Here is a 15343-nt window from a genome sequence, read left to right on the forward strand (position 1 = left end):
TACTCTTCACATAATCCCTTTTTATAGATATAGATCTGACACCCATAAAAAGAACGAAGACCTACATTTTTCAGTAATTTGCAGTGACTCAATTTTTTGTGCTTTTGGCTACATCCACACTTACAGCAGTGTATAGAGTACAGACACTGTACACCCATCTTGCATGCGTATAAATAGCAGTGTAGACAGTGAAACATAGCTTAGGAAAGTAGAGTAGATAGAGTGCCCTACACACCTGAACCCCCATGGTATATATCCTACACAGCTCTCTGTATGTCCAAGCAGTGACTCCCACATCTACACGGCTATTTTTAACAGTGTAGTGTCCCGCTGATGAAATCTTTCCCAGTTGCAGGGAAAGGTTTTGGCAGCAGTGAAAGGCTCTGGCAGGGAGGAGGCAGCAGGGAAAGACTCCAGCAGGGGGAATTGCCAGAGCTTTTCCCTGCAGCCTCTCCCTACTGCCTCCCCACTACGTGTGCCTTTCCCTGCCGTATGTAACTACACACCACGGTGACAAGTGTGGATGCAGCCTGTCTTTCACTGTGGTGTGTAGCTGTACATGTAGTGCCTAAACGTCGCCATTAGTGTAGATATGGTGTTTCTTAAGACACCTTGGAGGGTCTGATTTTCAGAGTGTGGATGCTTAAAACTTTCTGGGATGAAAAAAAAAAAAAAACCAAAAAACCACACGTCATTCTGAGTATCTCGAAGTGGAGCCCAAAACTTGAGGCATCCAAAAATCATTAGTTGCTTTTGAAAATTTAGGCCTTAGTGTTTGGGAAAGATGCCAGATTAACAGCCATGGAGACTGAAATCTTCTCTTTATCAACAGAACAGTTACAACATCAGAGCAGCAATACAAGTTTCACTACAGTGCATTGCTCACGTGCCTGAGGCTTCACCTAGAAGGGCCATCTCAAGGGGGTAATTCAGTCTCCACACTCACTCAATTCCTGGTACCTCTACATGGCAACAAGGGTGCAAATTAAGTCAGGTTTTGTTACGTGACAGGAATTAGCTACCAATAGGAACTGAAATGAAACCACCTATGCATTTCACTTAGACCACAGAACAGCCATAATGTGGAGACAATTTCAATGTATAAATAAGCATTTGTAACTACTGATTTGTAATTGACAATCACGCCCATACGTGATAGCCCTCCCGGCCTTTTTGCATTCAGACGCTGACCTAGAGTTCCCCAAATACAAAAAGTGACTCACTTATATTTTCAACAAGGAAAGAGACAATTTCAGTTCACTTTAATTTGTGCTAACATAGTATTCATTGTTCCTGAGTATTCTGATACTGTCCACCTGATTGTAGAATTTTCATGTCAAGTTTTTAGTTTTTTTCCTGTTTAAAAAAGTTCCCCACCAGGAGACAGAAAACATTACTTTGCAACTTAGACGGCCACTTGTACATCAACAGCAAATGCTCAGAAAGAACAGCTCTCAAGCAGCCCAGGGGTTGACTTCTTTCTCCTTATAAGCCCTTTGGCAAAGACTAATGAATAATAAAATACACTTGTAAAACTCAGGACTGATTCATGAATAGAACAAAGGGCTAAATTCACAACAAATATTGTTCACAGTGAATAATTAAACCAGCTCTTCTTTTAACCAATTTGCATTGTGATTGTATTGAGGTAAATCTTCCCCTTCAGGAGCACTTCTCCTTTTCTTTTTGTGAGCTTTTCACCCCGTTTATTAGACCTCCCCATCATGACCCTCTCTGTATCCTGCCCTAATGGATTTGGCTCTTCTATGTTGTAGAAGACATCCTGTCCCTTTCCTGTCTCAATTATCCCACTAAAATGCTATCCCTCTACTGAATTTTTGACCAATTACTACTTCTCATCTTTGGCTCTTCTACCTTCTTTGTTTTTTCCTTGAACACTTACTCTTCAAAAATTAATTAAAACCTTTTTCTCTCTACAACAATTCCTTTTCGTCTTTTCAGATATGCTCATTTATGTAATTTCCTTTGTTCCATTTGCCAACATGGCCTTACACAGATCATTAGACATTTTAGGCCAGATTCTGATACTCCTACTCTTGCTGAGTAGCAACTTACTATCTCTATAGTCCTATTGATTTCAATGGAGTTACTTACAGAGTAAGGTACTACTTGGTGTAAAACTATTGACTTGACATGGCTGATTTTAATCAGAAACCAGGGTTTGTTTGTTTTTCAACCTTATCCTTTAAAATTAGTAACCCAGTTAGGTATTTTTTGGATTCACCTAAGGCTTGATATAACATACTGTATCTTGCACACCTGTTGTGACAATTGATCCATAACTTTTGCCTGCTTTGGAATTTACCATGGAAAGTAGGTCAAGTTATTTTCAATAAAGCATGTTATAAACAGGCTCAAGAGAACCGACAGAGAAACTAAATTAGTCTAAACCAAAAAGAACATGTTCATGTAACCCAAGGACCGCTGAAACTATGCTTATTAAGAGCAGATGTGGAGCCAGAAATCAATGAACCAAAATTGGTGTGTTGGATATTAGGCCTAATTGGTGGACGAAATAATGAGATGGGCTATTTTATTCACCATTCCCTTTATCGGTCCTTAAAGAAAGACTTGGGGGCGGGAGACAGAAAGAATAGGAAGAGAAAGAACAGACTGAAGCTACTGAAGCAAGCTTCACCATAATGGCTGCCAGCCCCACCATCTCCGGGGACCTCAGGCCTTCGTCATCCTGATTCTGAGAGATGTCCTGACCAGATTGGGCCAGAGAGAGGGATCCAGAAGATACCACCACCCCTATTAGCTCCAGCAGCAGCTCCAACTCATCTCAACTGACTTCTTCTCTTTTACCCAAAAGGACAGTTATTACATCTAAAAGACTGTCAAACAAGAGGGGTTTTCTTTCTAAAACTCTCTAGATGGAGGGAAAGGGAACAAGAAATGTTGTTACAATGAAGGCCTGACTTAATACTTTATATTTCAACTGCTTTAACTGTTTTTTTCCTTTTATTCTGTAATTTTAATAAAAGGATTTGTAATGATGTGTTTACCATGGTACAAAGAAGGCTGAGATCTCTATATACCAAACCCAAGATCTTATTTAATACTGTTTAATGCTGGACAGTGACTGGATTATGTTAAAATATTTGGCCCATTTGTTCCATCTAAATAAATACAACTCACTTCATTACTTTAATTACATAGCCACCACTATGTCCCCCCATGGGCAGATTCCTGGTCAGGTCATGGAAGTATGCGAATGAGTATTGGCAGGAGGCAGTTGCCTCTGTCTCCCCAACTTCAAATCACAGGATTCTTGGCATGGATGTGGATCTGTGCATAAAGAGACAGTGAGCCACAATGGGGGGGCTTGGTTAGAGGGCCACCAGAGACATTGACAGGCCTGAGGATTGCTACAGGGGACTGGGAGAAAGCACTGAGGCACAGGGACTCCATTTGGATACGGCAAACCTCATTTCTGACTTTCCCCTTCCCACATAAGTCACTGGTGGAAATTCTGACAGGGGGACATCCTAGAGTTTCCTGTCCTCTACATGGGTTTTACCACACAGGGGAACAATCTAGGCCTCTAATATTTAGAGGTAATAGGTTTGCCTAGAGAACCAGATCCCTTTTTGGGTTTTCACAGGCAGAACAATAGCAAAATACATTCAGACTCCTAATGATGTCATTGCTAGTCAAATGCTAGCATCATTTCCTCTTTTTCTTGTCTTTTCGGGGACTTGGTGTCATGGACGAACAGGGTGTTCAGCCTGTAACCAGTCTCTTGGGAATGACCCCTTTAATGTGTCAAACCCAAAGGTCAACACAGTTCCACAGGGGCAGTCTCCATGGCTCTGAAACTGGGCCTTCAGGCACCAGTGATCCCTGTGTCCTTCCATGCTGCAGCAAATCCTGACTTCTGTGGGAGGCTTGTATTGTATCCCTTCAGAGCACAATGCTCTCAGTAAGTATGTGCAGTGATACCAGGCAGCCTTTTCAATAACAAGGTCACAATTTATTAGTCACCTGGCACCTGAAAGTCCTTAACCTTTGCTTCTCTATGCTAACCAAGACAGTTCAGACTGGCCAGCATCAGAGGTCCAACCAGCCAAGCTGCTGTGGAATCCATTTTGGCTTCTCTCTCTCTCTCTCTCTGTCAGAGTGCTGGTCCAAATTGAGCACTTTTATCTCTCTAAAGTCTAGCTCTTAACACAGCCATCTGACACCTTTCCCCTTTCTTCTCCTGCTCAAGGCCTTTGCTCTGCTCCCCTGCAGGGAGGCAAGGGGAAGCCTCCTTCCTCTCAACTGTTGGTTGCTAGTACAAATGTCCTGGCCATTGGGGTTGCCACCATCTTTCTGGATCCTCCACTGACATGGGTTGGTTTCCACAGTCCCTAACAATCCATTCATACCACCCCAGTTACATGGCCCAAAACACCTCATGTCTCTTGCTTTGTCCCAGGAGCATTTTAACCTTTTAACCATTTTGACCAGCAAATCCTAATCAAGTAAGTCACTGCCACACATCTCATTCATAAAAATAGTATAGAAAGTTCCCACTTTGTCACACTTGGTTCCAGGATGATTTAGTCATCAGATCACACCAAGGAGCTTCTCCCACAGGTGGTTATTAATAGCTTTTGTTAGAGCAATGAAATTATTCTGGTTGTGCTTTATTTAACTAAATCATACTGTATTTAAATTAAATGCACTGCCAAAGGGATATAAATTACTTTCCTCTGCATCACACTGAAAGAGACTAATTAATTCTTGGCCTGTTGGACTGTATGTTTCAGAGTTTTCTTCTTTATAGCCTTGGGGCCTGAACTAGCTCACACTGAAGCCAATGGAAGCCTTTCATTGTAAGTTGGATTGAGAGCCCTTGATACTTTACAGTGCAGGATGAAAAAAATACAGCTTAAACACTTTTTTAACCTCTATATATTTTAAATAGTAGTTTTGTGCCTTTTGGATACTCGCTTAAAATACCAATTTCATAATAAAAGACAAGACCTTTCCACAGAAATAATCTACATTTTACTCCAATATATTTTACTCCCATCCTTTGAATACTTTTAATTAATTGCAATAATTTTTTATCTGAGCAGAGCTTATAGTACATAGGTGTTCACCCCCTCAATAGTAATATTTTACTTTGAAGAGGTCTGCATCGTCAAAGGGCAAATCACTTTGAAACCAAATGGAAAGCATCTCTTCACTCCTGAGATAATGAGCTCATCTCACTGAAAAATGTCTGCTTGAGTATTACAAAACTGGGAAGACTTTAAAATCAAAATGTTGTTCAGCACTTATCTCATCTTAGATGTCCTACTGTTTGTCTCTTCTTTAATCTCTACTTAAGATTTATTTAGGGGACATTTTCAAAGGCATAAATGGAGTTCAACTCCTAGTTCCCATTGCCTTTAACGTTTAAAGGGCAAAGAATTCATTAACTATTACACTTACAATAATTATCTTTCTTTTAAGGGAGGGGGGAAACTCCAAGAAAAATAATTGTGACATTATCTCTTCCAAATGTTTTATTCCCTTTCATTTCAAGTATTTCCTTATAGTCTGCAGAATAACTATCTTTTTTCCTATGAAATGGATGGATATATTTCATCTGCTAATTGTTTTTAATTAGTACTGTATTTTTATCCACCATAAAAAGTGAGTCCTCTTAGAGAAAAGACATGTGACGCATGCTTCCAATGAACTCCTCAAATAGTAAGAGGGACAAAGTCTTATCTCTACCTTGTGGTTATCTTGCTTACAATTTATTATGCTGCACGTGGTGCCACCAAGCATTCATGTGGTCACAGACACAATGAATAGAATTCAGCATGGGGCCGTGATGGTTAAGACTCATTCACGTAAAACACTCTGAAACAGTGGAAGGGGCACATTATACTAACAGAATATTTTAGAAGTTAAAAAGGGATGTTATCAAGATTGGCAGACCTGTGACCTACATTCACAGGTTTATCAAAAGTTTTACATTCCACATTGCATGTACCAGACTATTGTTTCCACTACAAGAATTTTTTTTAAGTCACAGCAATACACACTTAGGTTGACAACAAACAAGTCAATCTATGTCACATGTCTGGGGAAGGCAGGAAGTTTCCATTCTAAATGTCTATGGATCCTTCCTCAGCTATTTTACTTCTTTCAGTATGCAGAAAGATTTCTGGATAGCTTTCAGAATTGCAAGATTTCTGCCAGAAAAGCCAGATCCATGACCTGCTTGTGCTTGAACGTACATTATCCTTGTAGAAAACGCATCTGCATAATAACATTCCGGTGGTGAATATATCTTGGGATGCTTTTGTTTCACTGAAAATCATCATCATTAAGTTAAAAGGCTAAGACAAAGATACTTCAAATAACCTCCAGCTTCCACAAACCTCAAACCCACAAGTTTTTTGTTGATAAGCAGCAATGCAGTTTCCATACAGCAGTGCTAGGAAACTCTACATGACTAGAAAAGGTTAAGTACAAATGTTTAACTCCACACATAAGCCAAGGGTATCTACTCAGAGCCATAATCATATGTTCACTGTTGTCCTGAATTGGTCATAGTTACAGAGGGTAAATTAGGGTTACTTTACTGTATTGAAGAGATTGCTGGAGACCCAAGGATTGATTAATGAATTGGGAAAACAATTGCAAGTGGTTTAGTTTCTGTTCTTTGCTTCATACTTTGTATATCTATAACCGATCCTCCCTGCTGGAGTTTTCTCCCTCTGCCTCACCCTTGGCCATCCTCCTGTTTTCTTTTCTCTTCTCCTTCTCCCCCACTGTTGAGAAGACACTGTCCAATCTCTCTCAGAAGTCTTCTCCACTCTACTCCAGGCTCCTACCCTCAGAAGAGGTTCAAGCAGAGCATACTGCACGCTTAACAGCTGGATGATCTATACATTCAACCAGGATGTCTAATGCTATTCCCCTTCAGCAAGGCAGTTGACTCACGTCATGTGAGTTCATTTGAGGCAGCATCACACCATCATTAACACAATCAATCAATAAAAGGTCACCATTAAAAAATAAATAATATTTATTAATGTTTACAGTTTGATACGTCTTACATACCACAGAATATCCCTCTACTTAGGATAAGTAATAGCTGCCATGACTCTGACCATGTGATCTTGAAACTGTTGGTAAATATTGACTTTTTCCTGGTAACCATTGTTCTGTGTCTATTTATAAATACTTTCAACTTGGCTTAATGAGATCTTGATCTTGGGAGACAGCACTTTATAGTAAAATGGGTAGGCTATTGCTTATTAAGACTAACTATTTTGTTCCTTTTTAAATGTCTCCTGGTATCCTATTTCCTTCTGCCACATACCAGAAGACTTCTTATTGAAAAATCCTTTTTCCTTAGATAACCAACAAGTTATAACACACAAGTATATATAGACAGTTTTTGTCAATATGCAATAACAGTATTTTATATTTAATAGACACTAAACCTCATCTGCCATTATACTGCCCAATGTGCTTAAATCTGCTTAGAAATGTTCACAACCCAGACCTTTTAGTGCCTGAAATAACTTTGTCATCAAACTTCACCAATAGGTTATTTTTCTAAGGTTATGAGTTTGGCTGTCTACTGGAATTGGACTGGTTATTGACACATTCACTTTCTGCAAATCATTAATATATAAAATATCACTGGTGCTTATGCCAGTCCTTGGCTTATTAACCTCTTTCCACTCTGAAGAACAACTATTCATTAAAAAAAATCCCCTATCATTTAACCAGTTTTTAATCTCACATACAGTGTGAATAGAACTTGACCTTCTGTTCCAAAAATTCAGACCATTACTACTGGCACTAAAAAGGAATGTTTATTAGCCTCAATTAAGATTAGGATTTGTTTGCCTCGCTGTATGCCATCCACTTAAGGATGAGAGAGTCACCAACAGATCTGATTTCACCCTGGAGGGCAGTGGTACAGATACACAAAAGTCTAAACATCAGGATGGGATACTGATAAAAACAAAATCAGCATCAAACAAACCACTCATCCACATTTTTAAAAGCTTATTCTTACATCATGTGAAATCATGTGTGAGTTCATTTATTTTGTGTATGTAACCCTTTGGCTAAGTGATGTCAGCAGCAACAAGGGCTGGGTTCAAATAGAGGTCCATCTTAAAGCTAAGAAACACCACCAGCTCAAGCCTACACCCAGAATTTCTGGGATCACTAAATATCAACCCTGAGTGCCCTTAATAAATACTATATCCCCTCTGGCAAGCACTGAGTATGCGAATGAAACAAGGAAAACATTATTAGTGGAAAAGAACAGTATGAAAAACCACAGGAACAATGTAGCTATATGAATGTTAAGTAAAATACTTCCCCATGGTAACTTTGACAGTAGTCCATTAACTCGGCTCCTTACCATCATTGTGAATGTCCAACAGGCAAATGTCCTCTGCCATGTCCCTTCCCCCTCCACTAAGCCCCACTCACGGTTTGGTGTCACAGGTATCAGTTTCAGAGCTCCTGAGTTGAGCACATTTGGCAAGTGCTGCCTGTTCCCATCCTGAGGCTCCATCGCTTAAGCCAACTACAGTGGACTCAGCTCCACTGCTGTGATCTGTGGCTTTAGCAAAGGGCTACCCTTTCTACAGTCTCTCCTATTAAAGAGGCCTCCCATTGGAGACTTGAGCAGAGTCTCTCTAATAAAATAGGAGCTCTTATCCTCTTCTCTCTCATTTCACTTCCACTGCCCAGCCAATTCTGAGAGTTTGTGTACAGTTATGGTGATGCCCAAAGTGTCACTAGAGCAATTCTGGGGAGAAAAATTATGCAAATGAAGCTCTCTGAAGCCATACTGATCCTGATCACCAAGAGATAGAGTGCCTTCACTTCTGTAGTATCTGTTCATCTGGAGTTCTTGGTAAATAGTTTATGCAGACGTAGAAGCTCTGTGACTGTTCACCAACAGATGGGAGCAGAGAGCTCCTTACCCTTTGGAACTTCAGGCCACAGGGTTACATGTACATAATACAAATAGAATTATATTTCCTCCAAAACAATGGGACAAATTCAGACCTGAATTTTAAATTCCATTGAAACAGAGAAGCATGTGCTTACTCCAAGTCCAATTTTGACCTTATAGATATAATTTAGTAACAAATACTAAGTTGAAAAGAAAATTCATCATAAAGGAAAGTCAGGCCATCTCACTGGAAAGTAATAAAGTTCAAGATATTTATATTCTTTGCCTTTTTTGTGTCTCGAATGACAGAATATCCAGTACTGACATCTTACATCCCAACATGTGCTTGAAGGTGGCAATGCATAAGGCCAATCGCTTTGAAATCAATGGAACTACTCAGTTGAGCATAGCAGGATTCAGTCCATCTTAAGGGATCCAGGGTGAGAGTGTTCACTGCAGTTTCTATTTAGTCCTGAAATTACACCTGTTAAAACAAAATGACCAAATGCCTCAGTATTTGGTTTAATTTGGAGGATTATTACAAAAATGTCAACAGGAAAAATCAAAAGTCACTTCACAGAAAAATGAACTTTGCCATGGTCAAGGCGCCACGTTCTCAGTTGCAAGATTGATCTAAATCCTCTGTGTACAGAACTCCAGGTTAGCAGACTAGAGATTCCAAGGCAGCATCAGATACATTTTAAAAAGGAGGGTTTTACTGAATTAAATATGAAAATGAATACTACGATCAGTACAGTATCCCTTGTGTTATTTAATTTGATATTATTTTCCATTTATTTTACACTGCTCCTAAATTTTTAATGTTCACAGTTTGCTGCAGAATTTTATACTATATTATGGAATTTGACAAGGGGAAAACTGGCTGTTTTGAAAACCGAGTAGGAGAGAGCTGGACCTTTTCACACCTACTGGTGTGGGAGGCAGTTTGGATGTGTAGAATTAAGTATATTACATGGTTTTTAAATAATCAGTAGTGAAATAAGACAGTATTGGCATTTAATTACATTTTAAAGCTAACACCCCATTCTGCTGACTGGGGCAAGTCACTCTGTGATGGGGTCCACTCATCTCTCACGAGCACCCTCCATCGGGTATGTGTGCCTGCGCTCTTTCCGCTTTGTGCTGCTTCCCACCAGGTACTGCCCTCGTCAGGTGGATCTTTGGTCACTCAGCCCTCCAGCCAAGTCACACACAGTCCATATGTAAACAAAACAACCCCCTTTCAGGGCACAATTTCAACAGGGCTTATCACAGTACCCTCAGTTGGTCTCTTACTGCAGTTTCTCTCAGCCCCTGCTTTGGTATGGAGCAGTACCCCCAGAGCGTCATCCCTGGTGACTCTTTGCCAGTTGCCCCAGCTCTCCAGCTGAGTCACTCTTTAAAGTTCAGTTCACCCCCTTCCAGGGTTAACACAGTTCCACAAACACTGACCCTCTTCTGGGCTTTCTACCCTTTTCCTGAGTCTGTGTAAACCCTCTTTCTCATGGCTTCGTTAAACTCCCTTCTCTGGGCTTAAGCCACTTCCCTAGTGGCTGGGTGGGGGGAACAACTCAGCCCCACTCACTACTCCAGGTCCCAAACCAGGGACCCTAAAAATAGCAGCCACCTGCTGCATCCCTTTTTACTCTGTTGCTACCACTACTGTCCCCTAGGCCACTTCCCCACAGCCCCAGCACCTTCACCCTTACCCTTACCCCAGGACTGAAGTCCTGCTTGTGTCCCTGCAGCCACCCAGGAGCAGCTCGCTTGCTCCCCTGACTCCAGCCAGCAACTGAACATACTCTGTCCAGCAGCTCCATTTATATGAACCTGCTGGACTCTGATTGGCTGCTTCCCCGCAATGTCTCTAGGCAGCCTAGAGGACTCACCTCTACTGCTCTTTCCTGGGGTGGGGCATGGTAGGGCCGTGAGGCCTCCAGCAAGGGGCCTCAGGGCTCGGTACACCCCATCACTCACTCCTTTTTCAGAGTTATTGTTTTAGTCTGTATCCTTGAAACACTTAAACACGTTTAACTTTGACACTGACTTCAGTTGGAATACTCACCTGCTTAAAATTAAGCACTGTATAAGTGTTGGCAGGATTGGGACCATAGTCTATGTGTAAACTCAAACAGATGGCACAGCACTGGTTTACACTCAGTTCACTTTTATAAGGTATTATTTGCAACCATTAGGCAAGAAACTTTTTCTGAAGCACAGTTCTGCAGCAAAAGGTGGATTCTGTGGCAAATGGGGCCCTGGTCATGGTGATGTTTGAACAGTTCCGTTTGTGTATTGTGTGTATTTAGCACATTTGCATTTAAAAGTAACATTCAAAACATCTAAACATCACTTCTTCAAAAAGGTGATAATATCCCACTTCTCTGGGCTTTTTAGACAAAAATAGTGTTGTGTTATGAGAGCAGTAATTTCTACCAAGAATGATCCCAGTAGTCTCTAAATGGGTTTGATTCCATTGACTCTACTAATATTTACTTTAATTTCCAAGTCAAAGCAAATGATAATAGAAGGCTCAGCACATGAAGGACTTTTCTATTGGACTTTTTCTATTGGACATCTTCAGTCCAATCAATGCTTATTCAGCCACAGAAGACAGCAATAAGAATTTAGTGAAGTAAAAAGGAATTTGCCATGTGAAATCATTTTAGCTTTTGTCTTTGGCAATAGATACTCTGTCATCCACAGTGACACTGAGTAGGAATTATTTTCCTGTCTGCTCAAAGGTCTGGAAGCTGAACATAGCTATTTTGCTGTCTGGCATGTCAAGACTCTAGGCTATTAAGCAGTATTTATAAATACAGTGCTTGGGAAATGTCTGGAGCTTATATTGCGTATCTGTCTGTCTGTCTTGTGTTCGCACTGCCTGACAGAGGCTGGGATCACTATGGAAACAGAACACTCAGGTCCCCCTTGGGGACAAAGAATAATCCCTTAGGCCTCTTCAGGAGCAGTACTGAATGGGCTCCAATGAAGCAGCCTATCTTGGCTGGAAGGGCAACCACCATTATATGGGGTCTTGGGGTGAAGCAAACAAAGAGGGTCAAAACTGGGATGTCCTCAGGATTCTAAAGAATTTAGAAAACACCTTTCTCTTCCACGTAAAAAATGAGTTTGTTCCTCTCAAACATTAACATTAGAGAGTTCCAATGGATCGGAAGGGGAAAACAATAGCTAATGCCTGGGAGGTTATTTGAGAAGTCATGTTCTTTCTGCAGCTGGCTTAAAATTCTCTTTATTTTTCTACTGACCATAGAGTTCACGGATTTTATATGTTATAGGAAATGTATTTGCAATGTTCCAAACCAGAGGTGGCTGCCACAAACACAACAGTAAGGTCAAAATGGCAAACATTTCCTGAGCTTATTCTCTGGTGCACACCTGTTGTTACCCCCTTACCTGTATTCATAAAATGGTATGTTTAAACATTCTCTGCTACAAAACGTACTGTTACTGCCCTGTGGAATTCAGTCTTTATAAACCACAGTAAGAAACTATTCACAGTTGATGAGGAAAACCCACAAAACAAGTAGTTAAGGAGATTTCCATTTCCAGTCCTCTCCTAGCTGACAGGAAAGGAAGAAACAAAACTATGGAGAGGCTACAGAGTGAGGCAGTGAGAGAGACCATCCACTCATTCTTCAGCACACGGAACCTAAATTCTGTAGCAAAGCTCACTGATTCCTGTGAGACACTGGAAATGGCTGCTTGAAACAGGAATTGCCACACGAGAGTACAGAACAATCCATCTAGTCGAATATCCTACCTCTGTCAGTAGACAGGACCTACTGCTTCAGAAGGAGGAACAAGAAATCCTTCAGAAGGTAGTTACAGAATAATCTACCCACAGGGAATATTTCCTCCCAGAGCCCATGAGTCAGAGGTTGGCTTATGCCATGAAGCATGAGGGTTTATAGAAACTCCAAAAGTCTTAGCTATAATTTTAATCTATGAAAATTACTTTCAAATATTGAAAAACTGGGCTTAAATTTCTTCTCTGTCTTTATCAATTATCAACATACTCTAATTACATTAATGCAAATATGAGGTTGCTCTTGTTAAGAGAAAAAGGCTGCAAATGCAAAAGATAATGATCCGAGCAACACCGTTACACTGCCCACCTTGCATAGCTGGTATATTTTATGGTATACAACATATCATACTAGAATACATTAAATAAAACTTAGCAGTAAGGAAATAACACTCAGTTAAGAAGAACAGGAAACTGTAAAACAATCTATACCTGCAACGTGGCTGGATTAGTGCTGCTGTGGGAACTTTCCTTTTTGCATTTCCCAGCTTTCTCTTCTGTCTATGAAGTCTTAGTGATGCATTACTGTAGATTTGCATATATAACAGATGTATTGACTCTTTCGCTGCAGTGATGTGTTTATGATGTTAGAGATTTCAATTCTCTTTATAAATTTAAAGCTCAATGGAGGCTAGGAAGGTTAATTTATGGTACTGGCCTAGGAGATTGCTCATTTTCTCAGTGACATTAATGGTTTAATTATTCCTATTATTCCCATAGCTCTTATTTCTTTTAAACTTTCTTTGAAGACCGGATTTAGGGCTGTTGTCTAATCTGATTTATTTATATCCCCCACATACTCCCCTTCTAAGCAAATCTTCTACTGTACTTGGATTTCAGAGTGCACATAGTGTATAGTATTATGTTCTGAATATTGGAAATACATAGGCCTGAACAATATGAGGTGAGATTAAAAAAAAGGACATATCAAATGGGAATTTTAATTATGATCATGAGAATTCCTGTTTCAAAGACTTATTAAAGTAGATATGTACAATCTTATGAAAGAAATTTGAAAGATACAGGCTATGTCTACACTGTAGAGCCTTTGCCAGCACAGTCCCCTAGAGTAGACACAGCATATCCAACAGAGGAGTTTTTCGGCCGGTGTAGGAACACCCTCTGGGAATGACATTAGCTATGCCAACAGAAGCACTCTTCAATCAGCTTAGTTACATCTGCACTGGAAGTTTTGTTGACACAACTGTGTTGATCGGGGTGTGGTTTTTTCACACTAGGACCAATCTAATTATACTAGTATAAGTTTTAAGTGTCACCCAATCTTCAAACAACCTCAGGAACAGGGATTTGTCCCTAATGTATCATCTTAATCACCCAGCTACTAAGAATCTTATTCCTGTGGGACAGCAGATAGGAGTTAAAACACCATGAGTCTGATTCTCTGCAGTCCTGCACTTTGTAGTCATTTAAATAAGTGTTAGGTGGGTATTAAATGCTACTAAATCCGAGACAGCATTTTCCCTACTTCACACTTAAGCAAGGCCTTGTCTTCACCAAGAAAAAAAAAAGGTGTATTACGGAAGGTAAAATTCTAGTGAAGACAAGAGAGTGAGTTGGTTTTCATAGGAGTTGGCAAGTGGAGTTAATGTATGTGAAAACTACCAACTGCTGTATCTTCACTAGGATTTTACCTTGAGTTAAGAACTCATCTTTTTTTCCCTAGTAAAGACACAGCCTAAATGTCTCCACACGGTGCCAGGCAATGGGGAATTAGGTCTAATTTCATGTTTATTTAAGGTACATGTCTTCACTGCAGAGTTAACTCTAGTTAGCTACCCTCAGGTTACTTCTCTCGAGTTAGCCTAGCTCAAATGAGACCGGCCAAACAGCAAAATAACATTCAAGTTGCAGAGTCCAACCTGGTACTTCACTCACTTGTGGGTGGCGCTAAGACTTGTGGGGGCACATCCCACCATCCTTAATGTGCCAGTAAGCTGAGTCACTCTGTAGATTTTTTTTCCCCCAGTGAATTGTGGGAGAACTTGTTCGCCCTTTCTGGACCCACAGGGGAAATTGTGGGAAAGTATTGGAAGCTTGATGGTATTCAAGTGGCAGTAGCCAATGTCCATACTACACAACAGTCGTGTTAGCAGCTGATGAGTCGTGGTAACTCAAACTTTAGCTTATAGCCCCTAACACACAAATCAACTCAAGCACTACTTGAGTTAAGATGTGTCACAGTTCCCAAGGTAACTGCACCTCTGATCCCTTTGTGGCCTCCTTTAAAGTACCCCACTTGAGTGTCAGGCCTTTTGTTCTCACCCTTCTCAGGGTGGAATCCTGTGACTTTCTCCCTCTGCACTGAGGATTTAGGCTGCAATTCCTCCTACAATTCACTGTGATCACCTCAGCAAGTCTGACATCAGTTCAGCACCTGCAGTCCTGTTTTCTCAGGGGCAATGACAGTGTTAACTAGTGACCAACAAACCTTCAAAAGTAAAGTATTATTTATTCAGAACAAAAGCATTGCACGGAAAACATATCTTGAAATCAATGAAGAGCTTATATGCATGTCTAGCTTACCAGGCATCACCCATCTTCCACATGGAAGC

This window comes from Emys orbicularis, chromosome 2 (assembly GCF_028017835.1).
Source record: "Emys orbicularis isolate rEmyOrb1 chromosome 2, rEmyOrb1.hap1, whole genome shotgun sequence".
Classification (NCBI taxonomy): domain Eukaryota; kingdom Metazoa; phylum Chordata; order Testudines; family Emydidae; genus Emys; species Emys orbicularis.